The sequence below is a fragment of the Hordeum vulgare genome, chromosome 6H (assembly GCF_904849725.1).
Source record: "Hordeum vulgare subsp. vulgare chromosome 6H, MorexV3_pseudomolecules_assembly, whole genome shotgun sequence".
In the NCBI taxonomy this organism is placed as follows: Eukaryota; Viridiplantae; Streptophyta; class Magnoliopsida; order Poales; family Poaceae; genus Hordeum; species Hordeum vulgare.
The window spans coordinates 309,583-324,593 of record NC_058523.1 but is presented as its reverse complement, the minus strand read 5'-3'; positions in this window follow the sequence as shown (position 1 = coordinate 324,593).

Below are 15,011 nucleotides of genomic sequence, written 5' to 3'. Positions count from 1 at the left end.
CATTGCCGAGGACCAGTGTGAGCAAATCTTTCTCTCTATCTGCAGTGAACTTTCTTTTTCCCTCCTTAATTTGTTTCACTATCTTTTTCCAATTCTCCCTGGGTATCCTAAGACCATCACTGCAGATGAGGTCCCCTGTTTCTTCGTCGTACGAACCACCATGCGCAAGAAACCAAATTCTTGCTCTCAATTCCCACTCATCACGGAGTGGTTCAGGTATGATGCCTTTAGCTAGCAGATCCTGCTCTTTCTTATCCCACTTTGGGATGGCAGTCTCATAGCCCCCTGGCCCCAGCTTGTGGTGATATTTCTTCTTGTCGGCATTTATCTTGTTATTTTCTAATAATGCCTGGGCATCTTCTGACTCCTTGTACTCTTGAAATGCCTTCCAGTGATTCGCCTGCTTGGCTAGATACCCCTCGAATACTGGCACTTTCTTTGTCTTCAGATAGTTTTTCCATAGCTTCTTCTTCCAGCTACGGAACAGTTCGGCCATCTTCTTTAGAGTCCACTGCTTGACTTTGGCCCTCAGTTTGTCTGCGGCGTCTTCATTCTCACATTCTGGCAGGTTGAAATGTGACATGAGATCATTCCAAAGATTATCTTTGTACCTTTCGGCGACATAGTCACTATCGGCTGCCCCTTTGCGCTTGTTCCACTCCCGTACGCTGATCGGGACGTGATCCCTAACGAGAACTCCGCATTGCTTCTTGAATGTGTCAGCAGCATTCTTAGGAAGCTTGGGTTCGCCCGTAGGCAATATCACCTCAAAGGTGTAATGCCTCCGTGCATCCAACTTTCCAGTCGGGCCTCGTTTCGTAGCTTTGCTCGATGTAGAGGCCTAAGAGGGAGAAACATTCGTCAAATGAATGTATATGTATACAATATAGAGCTATCTCCAATATTTTTCACATATTACAAGTGATTGTCGAACTTCATATGTATACCTCACCGGACTTTATTATTTCTTCACCGGCTTCTCCATCAGTGGAGCTATCACTTTCTCCGTCATTGGACCTATCTCCTGCCCCATCGGCCTCCATTCCATATCCGGAGGGGTTTAGATATGACGACGGAGATTCAGCTGGTTCAACGTCGGGGCCGTCTTTGATTATATCTTCGAGAAGTTCTTCCTCTTCGAGGTTCCTCATATGTGGATCCATAGTTCTGCAAAAAATGGACATTTGATTAACTAAGAAACTAACAAACTATATAAGAGGGGTTGGAAACTTCGAAGTGTCGTTTTATATAGGAGGACCTTTAGTCCCGGGTCTTGACTAGAACCTAAACTCTAAAATATGTCTAACGGATTCTCTTAACCTTTAAGGATTTAACAAAATGGCGACATTCTAGATGTGTAGAAAATGATCCTATTTTTCCTGATCTCATCTACCCTTCTATACGTCACATTGTCTAGTGTCAAAGGACTTTGTTGAACTTTGTACCAAAAAAGAATTATTCTATCAGGAACTCCGTTCCAAAACAACTTTAGTCCCGGGTCGTGGCTCCACCCGGGACTCCTAGATTTCTGCATAGTATTCAAAGTAGGAGTACTTTTCCAATTTGACCATTCAATAAGCAAAACCAAATCGTAAAACAAAGTAGTATTTAAATTAGCATGCATTCAATTATAAGCAAAACTACATCATCTCTTTTGTCCGTACATCGTCGAATATTATCACTAATACTCTTCTAATACTATCATACATATAGCATCACTGATACAGCTAGAACGGTAGGGCCCGACAGGTATCGTAACAGGCGGTGGACACCCAAAGAGAAGGAACCATCACAGGATCATAGCTCCAGTGAGATCCCCGATGAACTTGGTAGGTATGCTCGAACCTGCACTCCAACGCAACCATGTAGCGACGGACGTGCTCATCCTCCTCGCTGACACGGTGACGTACCACCTCCGCGGTGTCCAGAAGCCTCGGCACCGTCACTGGCCCACGCGACCGCCACCAAACACGGATCGGGTCAACAACGGGTTGGCTCCTCACCAACCTACGCCCCTCGGAAGGTAGCACATCCCAATACCAGCCGGACGGAGCCCAGTCCCGGACAGGGCCCCTCTCATCAAGCAGGTGTCCTCCACCGAGTCGACGACGAGCATGCGGGAAAGGCATCGTAAAATGAACTAAAAAAATAAACTAGTTCTATTAATTTTCTTGCTAAAAATAAACTATTAACACTTAAGCATATACAATAGCAAAATTAAACTATTAACACTTACGCATATACAATAGCAAAATTAAGCAATAATCTAAGAAACACTATTAACACTTAAGCATATACACTATACAATAGCAAAATTAAGCATATACAATAGCATCTATATACGTAGAAATGTCTTCTTCTTCTTCTTCTTCTTCTTCTTTTTCTTCTTTCTTATTTTCTTCTCCGCTTCTTCTTCAACTTCTCTTCTTCTACTTCTCCTCTTCTTCTATTTTTCCTCTTCTTCTCCTCTCCTCCTCTTCTTATTCTCCTTTTTCTTCTTTTCTTCTCCTCCTCTTCTTATTTTCCTTTTTTCTAATCTTATTTTCTTATTTTTGTTCATATTTCTTCTTCTTGTAACCCTAACCTAATTCTAAATATTACTAACCCTAATAATCTAGCACAAACCTAATAACAATAGGAACTAAATGACAAAAAAAATCTTTTTCTTTTTCTTCTTTTCTTCTCCTTTTTCTTCCTTTCTTCTCCTTTTTCTTCCTTTCTTCCCTTTTTCTTCCTTTCTTCTCCTTTTTCTTCCTTTCTTCTCCTTTTTCTTCCTTTCTTCTCCTTTTTCTTCCTTTCTTCTCCTTTTTCTTCCTTTCTTCTCCTTTTTCTTCTTTTCTTCTCCTTTTTATTCTTTTCTTCTCCTTTTTCTTCTTTTCTTCTCCTTTTTCTTCTTTTCTTCCCTTTTTCTTCTTTTCTTCTCCTTTTTCCTTCCTTTCTTCTCCTTTTTCTTCCTTTCTTCTCCTTTTTCTTCCTTTCTTCCCTTTTTCTTCTTTTCTTCTCCTTTTTCTTCTTTTCTTCTCCTTTTTCTTCTTTTCTTCTACCGTCCGGAGTGTTGGGGAGAAGGGGGCGGGGGGCTTACCGGCCGGAGGCGTCGACGGCGGTGAGGAGGACGGCGGCGCGCGGCGAGGAGGACGGCGGCAGCGAGGAGGACGGCGGCGGCGAGGAGGAGGACGGCAGGCGGCGGCGAGGAGGACGGCGGGCAGCCTGACGGCGTCGTCGAGTTCGTCGGTGTGCCGCGCCGGGCAGGAGAACGAGAGGAAGAAGAAGAGAAATCAAATGCGATTTGGGTTGGAAATTTTCTAACTCCCGCTTATATAGGTGGATCCTTAGTCCCAGTTCGGGGCTCGAACTGGGACTAAAGACCCCCTTTAGTCCCGGGTGGAGCCACGACCCGGGACTAAAGGCCCTTTTTTGGCAGACTAGAAGCCGGGAAGCAGGGGCCTTTAGTCCCGGTGCTGAGCTCCAACCGGGACTAAAGGGGGTCTTTAGTCCCGGTTGGAGCCACGCACCGGGACTAAAGGCCCGTGCTCGGCAGGCGGCAGGCGAGGGGCTTTAGTCCCGGGTCGTGGCTCCACCCGGGACTAAAGCCCCTCCTCGGCTGCACGATAAGTTTAGTCCCACCTCGCCCAGCGAGGGGGACTAACACTTGTTTATAAGCCCCGTCGCAGCATCTCCATCGAGCTCCTCTCTAAAGCAGGCTTACGGGCCTAAACTGACTGTAAATTTAAAAATTGAAACTATATTTGAAATTGTGAAGAAAATTAAACCTAAATTCAAAGTGACCTCACTTTGAATTTAGGTTTAAGTTTCTTTACAAATTCTCATATAGTTTCAATTTTTTTCTATTTTCAAAATTAACTATTTTGTTATTTTCAATTAAAAGCTATGTTTATTAAAATTCTTTTTGCATATTTGAGAATTTGACAAAACTATGATAATGAAAAGTGTTTGAAATTGAATAAATAATTCAAAACTATTTTCTATTTTCAAAAGTAATTATTTTGACTATCCAAACTATTAACTATTTTGTTATTTTCAATTAAAAACTATGTTTATTAAAATTCTTTTTGCATATTTGAGAATTTGACAAAACTATGATAATGAAAAGTGTTTGAAATTGAATAAATAATTATAAAATATTTTCTATTTTCAAAAGTAATTATTTTGACTATCCAAACTATTAACTATTTTGTTATTTTCAATTAAAAACTATGTTTATTAAAATTCTTTTTGCATATTTGAGAATTTGACAAAACTATGATAATGAAAAGTATTTGAAATTGAATAAATAATTCAAAACTATTTTTATTTTCAGAAGTAATTATTTTGACTATCCAAACTATTAACTATTTTGTTATTTTCAATTAAAAACTAGGTTTATTAAAATTCTTTTTGCATATTTGAGAATTTGACAAAACTATGATAATGAAAAGTGTTTGAAATTGAATAAATAAGGGATTTCGAACGAGAACTCATCTCTTACAAAGGGATTTCATTTTTTGAACTTATTTGAACTCCTGACTTTTTGTGTGTTCAAAATGCACCATTCAAAGGCACATCACAAAATTTCAACAAGTTCTGACTTCATTTGGTATTCTTCGTGCATTTACTTATTTTTTTGAGCTAGTTGACCCTGAAATTGAAAAGCACTACAAATGAACTCTGAAAATGTTGAAAGATGGCATGCTATCATCATTTCACCCACATAGCATGTGTTAAAAAGTTGAGAGGGCTACGACACCATCTCAAGAAATTCTTTTTTTTCCGCAGGGGGTCGTGATGTCTTTCTACGGAATCTTCGTATACAAAACGGACAATCTCTCTCGAAGTATCGGCGTTTCGAACGAGAACTCATCTCTTACAAAGGGATTTCATTTTTTGAACTTATTTGAACTCCATACTTTTTGTGTGTTTAAAATGCACCATTCAAAGGCACATCACAAAATTTCAACAATTTCTGACTTAATTTGGTACATTTCGTGCATTTACTTATTTTTTTGAGCTAGTTGACCCTGAAATTGAAAAGCACTACAAATGAACTCTGAAAATGTTGAAAGTTGGCATGCTATCATCATTTCACCCACATAGCATGTGTTAAAAAGTTGAGAGGGCTACGACAAAAACTGGATGCACTTCATGTAAAAAACGGACAATCTCTCTAAAAAAAAGCAGATAACTGGGTTTTAACTTATTCAATGCAGATTAATAAAAGTGGTAAATCTGCCTTTTTAAGGCCATCTTCGAGAACAGAGTGAGGCATTGGGTCAGCAGGGGCAGCACCACCGCAGCCCGATTCAGCCTGATGCGTACACGAGGCCCTTGTGTGCTGTGTTGTGTTGTGTCTGATGTAATTTTGATCTCTGAAAACTTGTTAAAGCTGAATATGCTTGGCTTTGTGCTTGAATTCATGTGTGTCTGATATAATATGAATTAATGATTAGCATTGGGGTTGACTCGGTTGTGTGCCTTTATTCTGAATCAATTGAGAAAAATCTGAACGTGTACTTAGTTGTGGTGGTTTCTGACTGTAAACGCCATGAAGTCTATTTTATCTATCACATATGTTGGTGACTATTTGGACTTACTCTTCTCTTGAATCCATTGGTGATGTTTACAATTTTTTTGTACTATGTTTCCATGCACTAAAAAGTGTACTGAGTCCCCAAGGAAAAACCAGACCATCGATCCTATGTAATGAAATGTTATGTTAAATGCAATGTAATATATTTATTCCAAAAGTAAAGAATTACCCGGGATAGCATGGTTTCATAAAATGCGTTACAAAGGTCGAAGATACCAAAAGAAGGCCATTTTTAAGATATTTAAAATAATGTTACACTGGAAAACATTTTTTTCACAAATAACTTTGGGTCTGACGTGGGACCATGCACCATTTAGCGCAAAGGGCAACCTAGATTGTTATATTATTTTTAGAACAAAGTGCACAGGAATGTATTGACGTGGGACCATGCACCATTTATATTGACGTGGGACCATGCACCATTTAACGTGGGATCAGATCGTTAACAGTAAAATGAAGACTGAAATATCGTTTATGTTAAGTCAACAGGATTCCTAGTCTATACTACTATTAAACAAACAAACAACAAATTTTTTAAGTGCACCTAATAAATTGACCCACAACCAACCAGGATTAGTCTGATAAATCGAAATCTAACCGTTGTCATTAATCTAATCACAGTCTGGTGTACGTTTAGCAATTTATCTTGGCTGGCCGTACTCCACCAAAAAGAAAAAAATGACGCATCTGCGACCCCTCCCATCGCGCGATAGTTGCAGAAAAAAGAGAAACTCGCCTCTCTTCGCCCGTATCCCCGATGCAGGGCAGCCCCATCTCCTCTCTATCCTCCATCGCCACCATGTACCGCACCGCCGAGTACGCGGACGTTCCTCCACAATCATCCTGTCGTCTCGCCTCTTCGAGATCCGATTGTCCTCCTACATGTCGATTCCCCAAAACATCGCGGCCGCCCTATATGCAAGCACATCACTCTGCCCTGCCTACCGCTACGGGAGCCTGCCGCCGTTGCCCGACGAGTTTGCCTTTCCTGAGGACGCTGCCACGCGAGCCTATCATCGCCACGCCAACCGGCTTCCACCGAGGCCTCCTCTTCGTGAGCCCGCATCTCCTGCACCCGCCGCCACCGTACGATAGCCCTCCCACCACGCGAGCCCACCTCCACTGCGGCCACGTCCGTGTGAGAGCCTGCTCCCACCATGATCCATCCTAAATTGTTCTCCCAACTGATGACGCCGCAACATCGGTAGTCGCCCTGGCATCCATGTAGAATAGGGGAGTCCGCCTGGCCACATGCCCTACCATGATCGGTGATGTTCAGGTGTGTTGTTTTATTGAAGGTATGTTTCTAGCGAACATACTTCATGATTTCACAAAAAATAGTAGGCAAATGTAACAAATGAAGACGCAGGAGATCAGTTATCATAAATAATTGTATTTGAGGCATATGCGGTAGTTGTAGGATAAAAACATTTCTACAAAGAAAAAAGAAACAAGGTATATATTACACTTCAGGTTCACAAATGTGTCCCTGCTCTACACAATTATGAATCTTGTGTGTATCATCCTTTGGGTTTGTGTGGCAGCGGATAGGATTCAGAGTAAAATATAAAAGATGATACAATCGTATCACCCTTTGGGTTTGTGTTTGTGCTGATAGGTACCATCAAAAGGTTGCATTACTGCTGCTACCCTTCGAATTGTGTCATCATTCTTTCATAATTGTAATTTTTAATCCTTTGGGAATTTAGGATGCAAGGGATGGTATTTCATCAAAGATGATTTTTGGCTTGAACGTAGAGGTATGATTTGTAGGCTGGAAGAAACTTCACCCATATGTGATGGCCCACGAATAATTTATCATATTTGTACAATGTTTTGGATATACTGCAGATGTTTACTTGAACAAGTATATTATCTGCCTTTATTATCCACATAGTGGTTCTAACAATACTCATGAGACAAATTTTCTCGAACATGTTCTAACAATATCTTCAGGTAGAAACTCGGTTGCGGCGAATGTTATCATTTCCTACACAAAGACAGATCGCTGGCTGCCATGAACTATTCCAGCTGGATGCGCAGTAGCCAACGCACACACGAAACACTTTGAGGTACATGCATATCTATATTGCAACTAGACCTAATGAAAGTAGGATGGACAGGAAAACATGTCGTGTTTAATTCCAACAGGTGATGGTGTGCTAGACGATGGAGATAATTTTTCGTTCACCGTTCATCACATCTTTCAGACTTCCAACTGCTTATTGAGGAGCACTCCTTCTACATTTCTTCTCTTTTTAGCTAAGCCATCAAGATAGTTTGCAGTTCAATGTTGTGATGACATTTTGATGATATTCTTCCCAATATGAAAGTCTGCAATATATACCTTGCCGTTGGTAGGGCTGGCTGGCGAGGGTTGTGATTTTGATGGTTGTTGTCAACGTTGAGCACTATATTATTCATGTGTTCAGTTATGAGATACTAGCTTGTGTAATCAATCATTTCCAAGCCAATTTTATTATAAATTACGGTACAAAAATGATGCTTGTAATTATGTTATTTGTTATTTAACTGACATACTAGCTTGTGTAATCAATCATTTCCAAGCCAATTTTATTATAAATTACGGTACAAATAAGATGCTTGTAATTATGTTATTTGTTATTTCTCAAATCATCTGACAAAAATATTTGCATATTCATGAAACTCGATATCTAACAGTCATTTACATTGATGAGTATTTATTTTGCATCGAGATCAATCGGCACATGTTTCAGTCACTCGGTGTCGCCCGCTTTCTTACAATTGTTGATGAAAATTTGAATTCAATTTGCATCTTATGTTTTTTATGTTCCTCTTTCCTTCATTATGTTTTCATATGTTGTAATAACATGTAATTTTTGGTTTGTGAAGTACCAACGTAGGTATGGCATCACCGCCCCCTCCTAAACACAGACCCTTTGTCGCTAGGATCACATTCCAGCAGCAGCAATGTCACATGTGATGGCCTCACGGAGCCACGTCGGTGGTGGAGGCCTCTTGTCTCTTCGGCCATCAAAGATGTGCATGAACAATGACCCTACGAGCAATATGTGTGTACGTCATCAAGCTCATAATTTTTCATGATCCAGGTGTTGTAGTCATCCTTCTCATGAGTTCCGTTAAAGCATAATAGTAGGTTTTAGTTTATAATCATGAATGTAAATCTCATATCTCGACAAATATACCTTGAACATGCTTAAAGTATATGGTCAAAGTTTGTATGAATGTCGCACATCATGTATTTTGTAAAAAAAAATACAATTCTTTGTACTGATTTGAATAATGATTTTCTAAACAATCTCTAGAAAGCTAGCTTGAATGATCATGTGTAATTAAATCTATATATTATTTTGGAGTACCTGAATCCATATATATTATTCATTCTTTCTATCCAATGTTTCAGTTCTGAGCTACTTGGAAGTAATTTTACTATTCAATTATCTTGGGTGTGGTTACCAATGGAGCACCAACGATAGCCATTGTGGAGTTGGAGAAATTTTTTGGGTTGGTTTGTAGAGAAGGTAATTTATCATGTTTGTTCATAAGTATCTCTACTGAAATTGCCATCTCATAGAATACCATATGATGCTCATACCAAGTCATGACTAGATTTGAAATTCTGAAGTATCCCATAGATAATTTTAGAGATGGCATCAACTTTAAGTGAAGATGATATGTTTTGGTCATAGCATTGAAACAGGACCAGGAGACGCACATGAGACCTCACCCAAACTAAAGGTGGTAGCATTGGGAGGCACGTGCCATAGCTCTTCTAAGCTAAGGAGCACTTTGGTCACGAGATTTGGGGAAGCTAAATGGGTGAAGCTTGCCGGCAAGCCATGGCGGTGGCCATCTCGGGAATGCTATAGTTTGGTTACCGGAAGTGTTCACTCCTCCCCAGTTTTATTGTATATAAGTTCTGAGGAAATAAGAGGTACACCTACTTGTTACAGCTAATTTTTGTAGCGACATTTCAATGGATACACAAGTGGGAAAGTTAAATAATTAATTGTGATATCGTTTTCATTACATGATTTATTTCATAATGTGTATTTACTACTGAATATTCAATGGAGCCACACAGCACAACACACACACATATAACAAAAAGACTTCTTGTTTCCAAACTGAACTACCAATCTTTTTTCCTTTACTAAACAATTTCATAAAAATACTTCCGTTAAGACATAGTACAAAAATACTTGTTTTGTGTTGTTATGTGGATATACTTGATATTTCTGTGTTTGCATACTTAAGGATTTCGTGAATTCAATATTGTACTTTTTTGATAGTTAACGAAACATTGTACTTATGTAATCAACTTGATTCACATGAATATACTTTTATATAATGTTTAGATGATTACAGCTCATTTTGGCTATTAGATTTTTGGATGATCAAGCATTTATTACAATGATCAGATGTTTCTGTCTGCAATTTGCAACCTGAGAGGTTCAGAAATCTTACTTACAACAACCATTCGATTAAATCTTGCATCTGCAAATTTATATATGATGTTTTTTTGTTGGTTCATATGTTTATATAGATGAATGTGATTTTATTTTTCTATTATGTTATCGTGCGTTGCACGTGCAAGCTTACTAGTACTAGTAATCATTAAAAAGAAGGTTAAGAACCATGCTAATCGAAACACACGACTTGGCCTACCTATCAGTAAAAAGAAAGCGAAGTTTGAAAACGTAGACAAGATTCTGGCATGATACATGCCTTCCTTGGACCAGCAGATCAACCTCACACAACTCAACAAAAAGGCCAATTAAAATAAACGGTGTTGCGGAGATATAATATCACCAACGCAAGTGTTCTCGTAATTGTAGATCGTGTTTACTGATAAGAATATAGCGCAACATATAGAAAAAGGTGCCTCGGCTCGAGACATTCAAGCTAGAGCTATATGAGAGTGCAATAACATAAGGCACTTCAGCTAGCAAGCATTTGTTTGGAACAATGAAAAAATACCGCACTATTTCTATGTTATATATTCACCACAGCGTATCCGGAACATGCACGCTACGTTTGAGCAATTTTGCTCACCATAGCGCTATTTCATGCATTATAGAGTTGTAGTGTCAGGCAAAGCTGAAGCAGAGAAAACACCATGTCAACCGCAGCTAGGTTAGATGGCTGAGAACTATGGAGGTGATGAAAGTGGAAACCATGGAGATGGAGATAGAAAATGGTGATAGATGGGGTTGATGAAGATGACTATGGGCGGTTCGTTCTGCTACTCATTTGGCATTGGGCCTTTTATAAAGGTTGTTTAGGTGGATGAGACGCCTCGGTTGTCAAGCCATATGACCATCCATACGAGTGGGCGCGCTCGTATGGAAGGTCATCTTTTGCTCTATTTCCTCTAGTGTGCGTCCCATAAAGTAATTAGTGGCATTATCAGAATGAATAACTCGGTTTTAATGAAATGATTTGCTTTATATTCAAGTTAGAGGAGTGTAAAAGTAACACTCATCAACGTTACTTTTATGGCGCATGGTGGTGGCGCCGCAATGCGGGGGTGTTTTTCGTGTGTGGGGAATTGTTGGAGTCATCTACCATTTTTGTCCATGCACCCATTGAAAGTGTTGACAGCGGGGAATGTGACCGTGAGCGCCCTGGTACGGGATGTGGTACCATTTTAATGACGTGGGACTTGGTACATTGGCACATATCTGCATGCTAGGGATGGGCTATTTTAGGCTTGGCCTTCTCACTCACACGCATGGTGAGTAGAGGCCCTATAGTATCGACTTAGGGGTTCGGCGGCCTGGCGTGTTACTTACATAACGCACGGCTATTGTTAGCATTCATGTCAGGTGACCATGGTTTTGTGGTTCTAGACCGACTGCTATATACCCACATTTGGCGGGCATGGCGACTAAGGTGGGGAGGGATCATAGTCGTTACTGCTTAGCTGCATGGTGACAGCGCGCTGGAGGGAGCTTGGCTAAGTGCGACAGGTGAGATGATTGGTACTGGTGGTTCTGGTCACCGCTTTCAACCGTTGTCTGTTCTTCCTTGTGTTGTGGTTGGGCGCACATGACGGTGATGACTTGTCAGATCGGGGCTAAACAAGAAGGTGTTCTCGATGTCCTCCTTATGAGAATTTGCCCAAGCTCCGGTTGAGAACCTTGTCGATGATAGTGTCGATGGCGTCTATGGATGGCGTCCCACGCTGATGAAAACCTATGATCGGGATTACACAGAGACAGTGATAAAGAAATACTACAATGAGTTTAAACAAGAGTCCTATCTATCTTTCTATTTAATAATTATGGGATGAGTCTTGGATGATGCATCATCATATTTGTATTAATGATGTTTATGTTCCCCACTAAATCACCAACAACGCAAGTCACATCGAGCGAGATGAGAAACCTCCCTGTCGTGAGATTGCACATGTGTCATGCACTCCTGGCATGTCCCTGTGAAACTCATAGACGAGCATAGAGATGTTGGAGGCTACAAGCCATTCTTCTCGTACTGTATGTTTTGTGGTTCCCGGGTGAAAACCTATCATGGTGCTTGCCGAATCGGGTGATAGTAGTTTATCCTTCACTTCAGTATCTCCTTGGAGGCGTCATCTTGTTGACTAAAGACGGGTGTCGTTGGTGCATGTGGCTGAAGGTGGTGCGTCCGGTGGTGGTGGCGCAAGGGGTCGACGATGGTGTCAACTTCTTGAGTCGTGGAAATTACACTGCTTGGTATTATGGAGAGGCCAACTGCTTGTTCGTTTGTTCTTCTTCAGCGGTGTACTTCTTAGGTTCACTCGAGGTTCCCATGGTGTTGCAGTCTGGGCATTCCCTACCCCTTGTGATATTTCTCTAACCGGCCACCCGATGATCTACTCTTTTTCTCATCTGAGTTTCCTATACAACACCTTGTCCGACGACTGCTTGGATCTTGTGTTGTTGCCAACTCTAGGCAGTGCAAGGCAAGCCCACGTAACCAGCTCATTTTATTTCTCATTCTATTTACTTATTTTCCTTTTTTCTTATTCTTTATTTTCTTTTGTGTTACTCTTTCTCTTTTTCCTAAAAGGTCTTATGTTTTGAAATATTTTGAGTTTCTAAAACTTAATCAGATATTGTAAATGGAATTGTTTTTGAATTTCCGAAGAATTTCCAAAAACACAACAAAAATACAGGAGCATTTTAAAGCATAGAACATTTTTTGAAAAAGTACATTTTTCAATATTTTGCAAACAATTTTTGAAGCGGGAACATTTTTTCAAATTATGTAAAAAAAATTGAAACATGAGATTTTGTCGAACTTATGTACATTTTTTGAAAAGGTAAACATATTTCTGAAAAGGTAAACATTCTATAAATTTCCTGAAGATTTTTAAATCATGAACATTTTTAGAATTGGTGAACAAAATTTGAAAAACTTTACAATTGGTAAACAAAATTATAGAAAAGAGAAAACAATTACGTAAAACAAGAAAAAAATTTAAAACTGTGAAAACAAGAATATTTTCTAAAAAATTCGACCAATTTATGAAAAAAATAACATTTTTTGAAATATGTAAACAATTTATGAAGCGGGGACATTTTTCAAGTTATGTACACTTTTTGAAAAGGCAAACTTTTTTAGAAAAAGAAGAACAATTTTTAAATTTCCCAAACATTTTCAAATTGAAAACATTTTTAGAATTGGTGAAAACAATTGGAACAAGTTATCTATTTGTGAACAAATTTTAAAGAAGAGACATTTTTCGTATAACAACAACATTTTTTATAAAAATGTGAAAACAAGAACATTTTTGGAAAATTGTGACAAATTTATGAAAAAGGAACATTTTTTAAAATTCGTAAAAAACTGAAGCAGGAATATTTTTTCATCTTATGTACACTTTCTGACACATGAATAGTTTTTGAACTTACCTATATTTGTTGAAAAGGAAAATATATTTCAGAAAACGAAGAACATTTTTTAAAATTCCTGACCATTTTTAGAATTGGAGAACAAAATTTGAACAACTTTTCAATTGCTGAAGAAAATTCTAAAAAGGATAAGATTTTACGTTAAACACAAACATTTTTTATAAAAATGTGAAAAAAAGATAATTTCTTAAAATATCGACCAATTTATGAAAAAAGAACATTTTTCGAAGTTGTAAACAATTTTTGAAGGACCATTTTTTCAACTTATGTACACTTTTTGAAACGTGGGCATTTTTTGAACTGGTGTACGCTTCTTGAAAAGCCAAACAATTTCAAATCATGAACATTTTTAGAATTGGTGAACAATCATTGGAAGGAGTTTTCAATTTTTGATTTTTTAAAAAAAGAGACATTTTTCTTATAACAGTAATGTTGTTTTATAACAGTAATGTTGTTTTATACAAATCATGAACATTTTTAGAATTGTTGAACAAAATTATAAAAAGTTTTCAATTTGTGTACAAAAATTACAAAAGTGAAACATTTTTCATAAAACAGGAACATTTTTTATGAAAAATTGAACGCAAGAACAATTTTTGAAAATTCTGACCAATTCATAAAAAAAAGTTGTTTTGAAAATACCTGCAGATTGTTTAATATGAGAAGAATTTTTGAAAGATGAAATTTTTTGGAAAAAGAACGAATTTGGAAAAAACGGAAACATTTTGGAAAAAAGGAACATTTTTCGAAAATAGTGAACATTTTTTGAAAATGTCAAACATTTTTGTAAAATCCCGAACATTTTGCGAATTTATGAATGTTTTTGAAAAATGGCATTTGTTGGAACATTAGAACATTTTTATAAAAGTGACAATATTTTTTGAATTACAAAAACAATTTTCAAATATGAACTTAGTTTAAAAAAATAAACGTAGAAAAAAAAATGAAACAAGAACAGGAAAACTATAAAGGAAAAAAACGGAAAAAACGAAACAGAACAAAAGACAAAAAAAAACAAAAAATAAAACTGCCTGCAGAGGGAGATGGCCGGCACATTGATCTAATGTTTGGCCGACTATTTGTCGCAGAGAGCGTAAAGTAGGGTTTTCCATGTCTGGCTGCAAGCGAGACAAAGCAGGAGAGCTCGCGGCCGGTTTCATTGTAAGAAAAATGGCTTTTCATCTACGTTAGTTTTTATCCCTTTGAAAATCAGGGGGCCGATGATTTGTTTGAGGAAATAAGGAACATAAGTTTACCTTAATGACTTACGTAGATGTAGCGTTTTTGTAAAAACCAATTGACAAATCTAAACGCACCAGCGAGGGATCGAACTCGTGACACCCCGCTCGTGAACTTCGTAACCAAACCAATCGAGCTGAATTTGTCCGAACAACGCGATATCTTAAAGTACTTTCCCTCTTTTGAATTTGTCCGAACAATTCATGAAAATTGAGAACAAAAGCTCAAAAATTCTGAACAAAATTAGACAAACGAGAGCACTTTTTGAAACCATGTTTTTTTGAAAT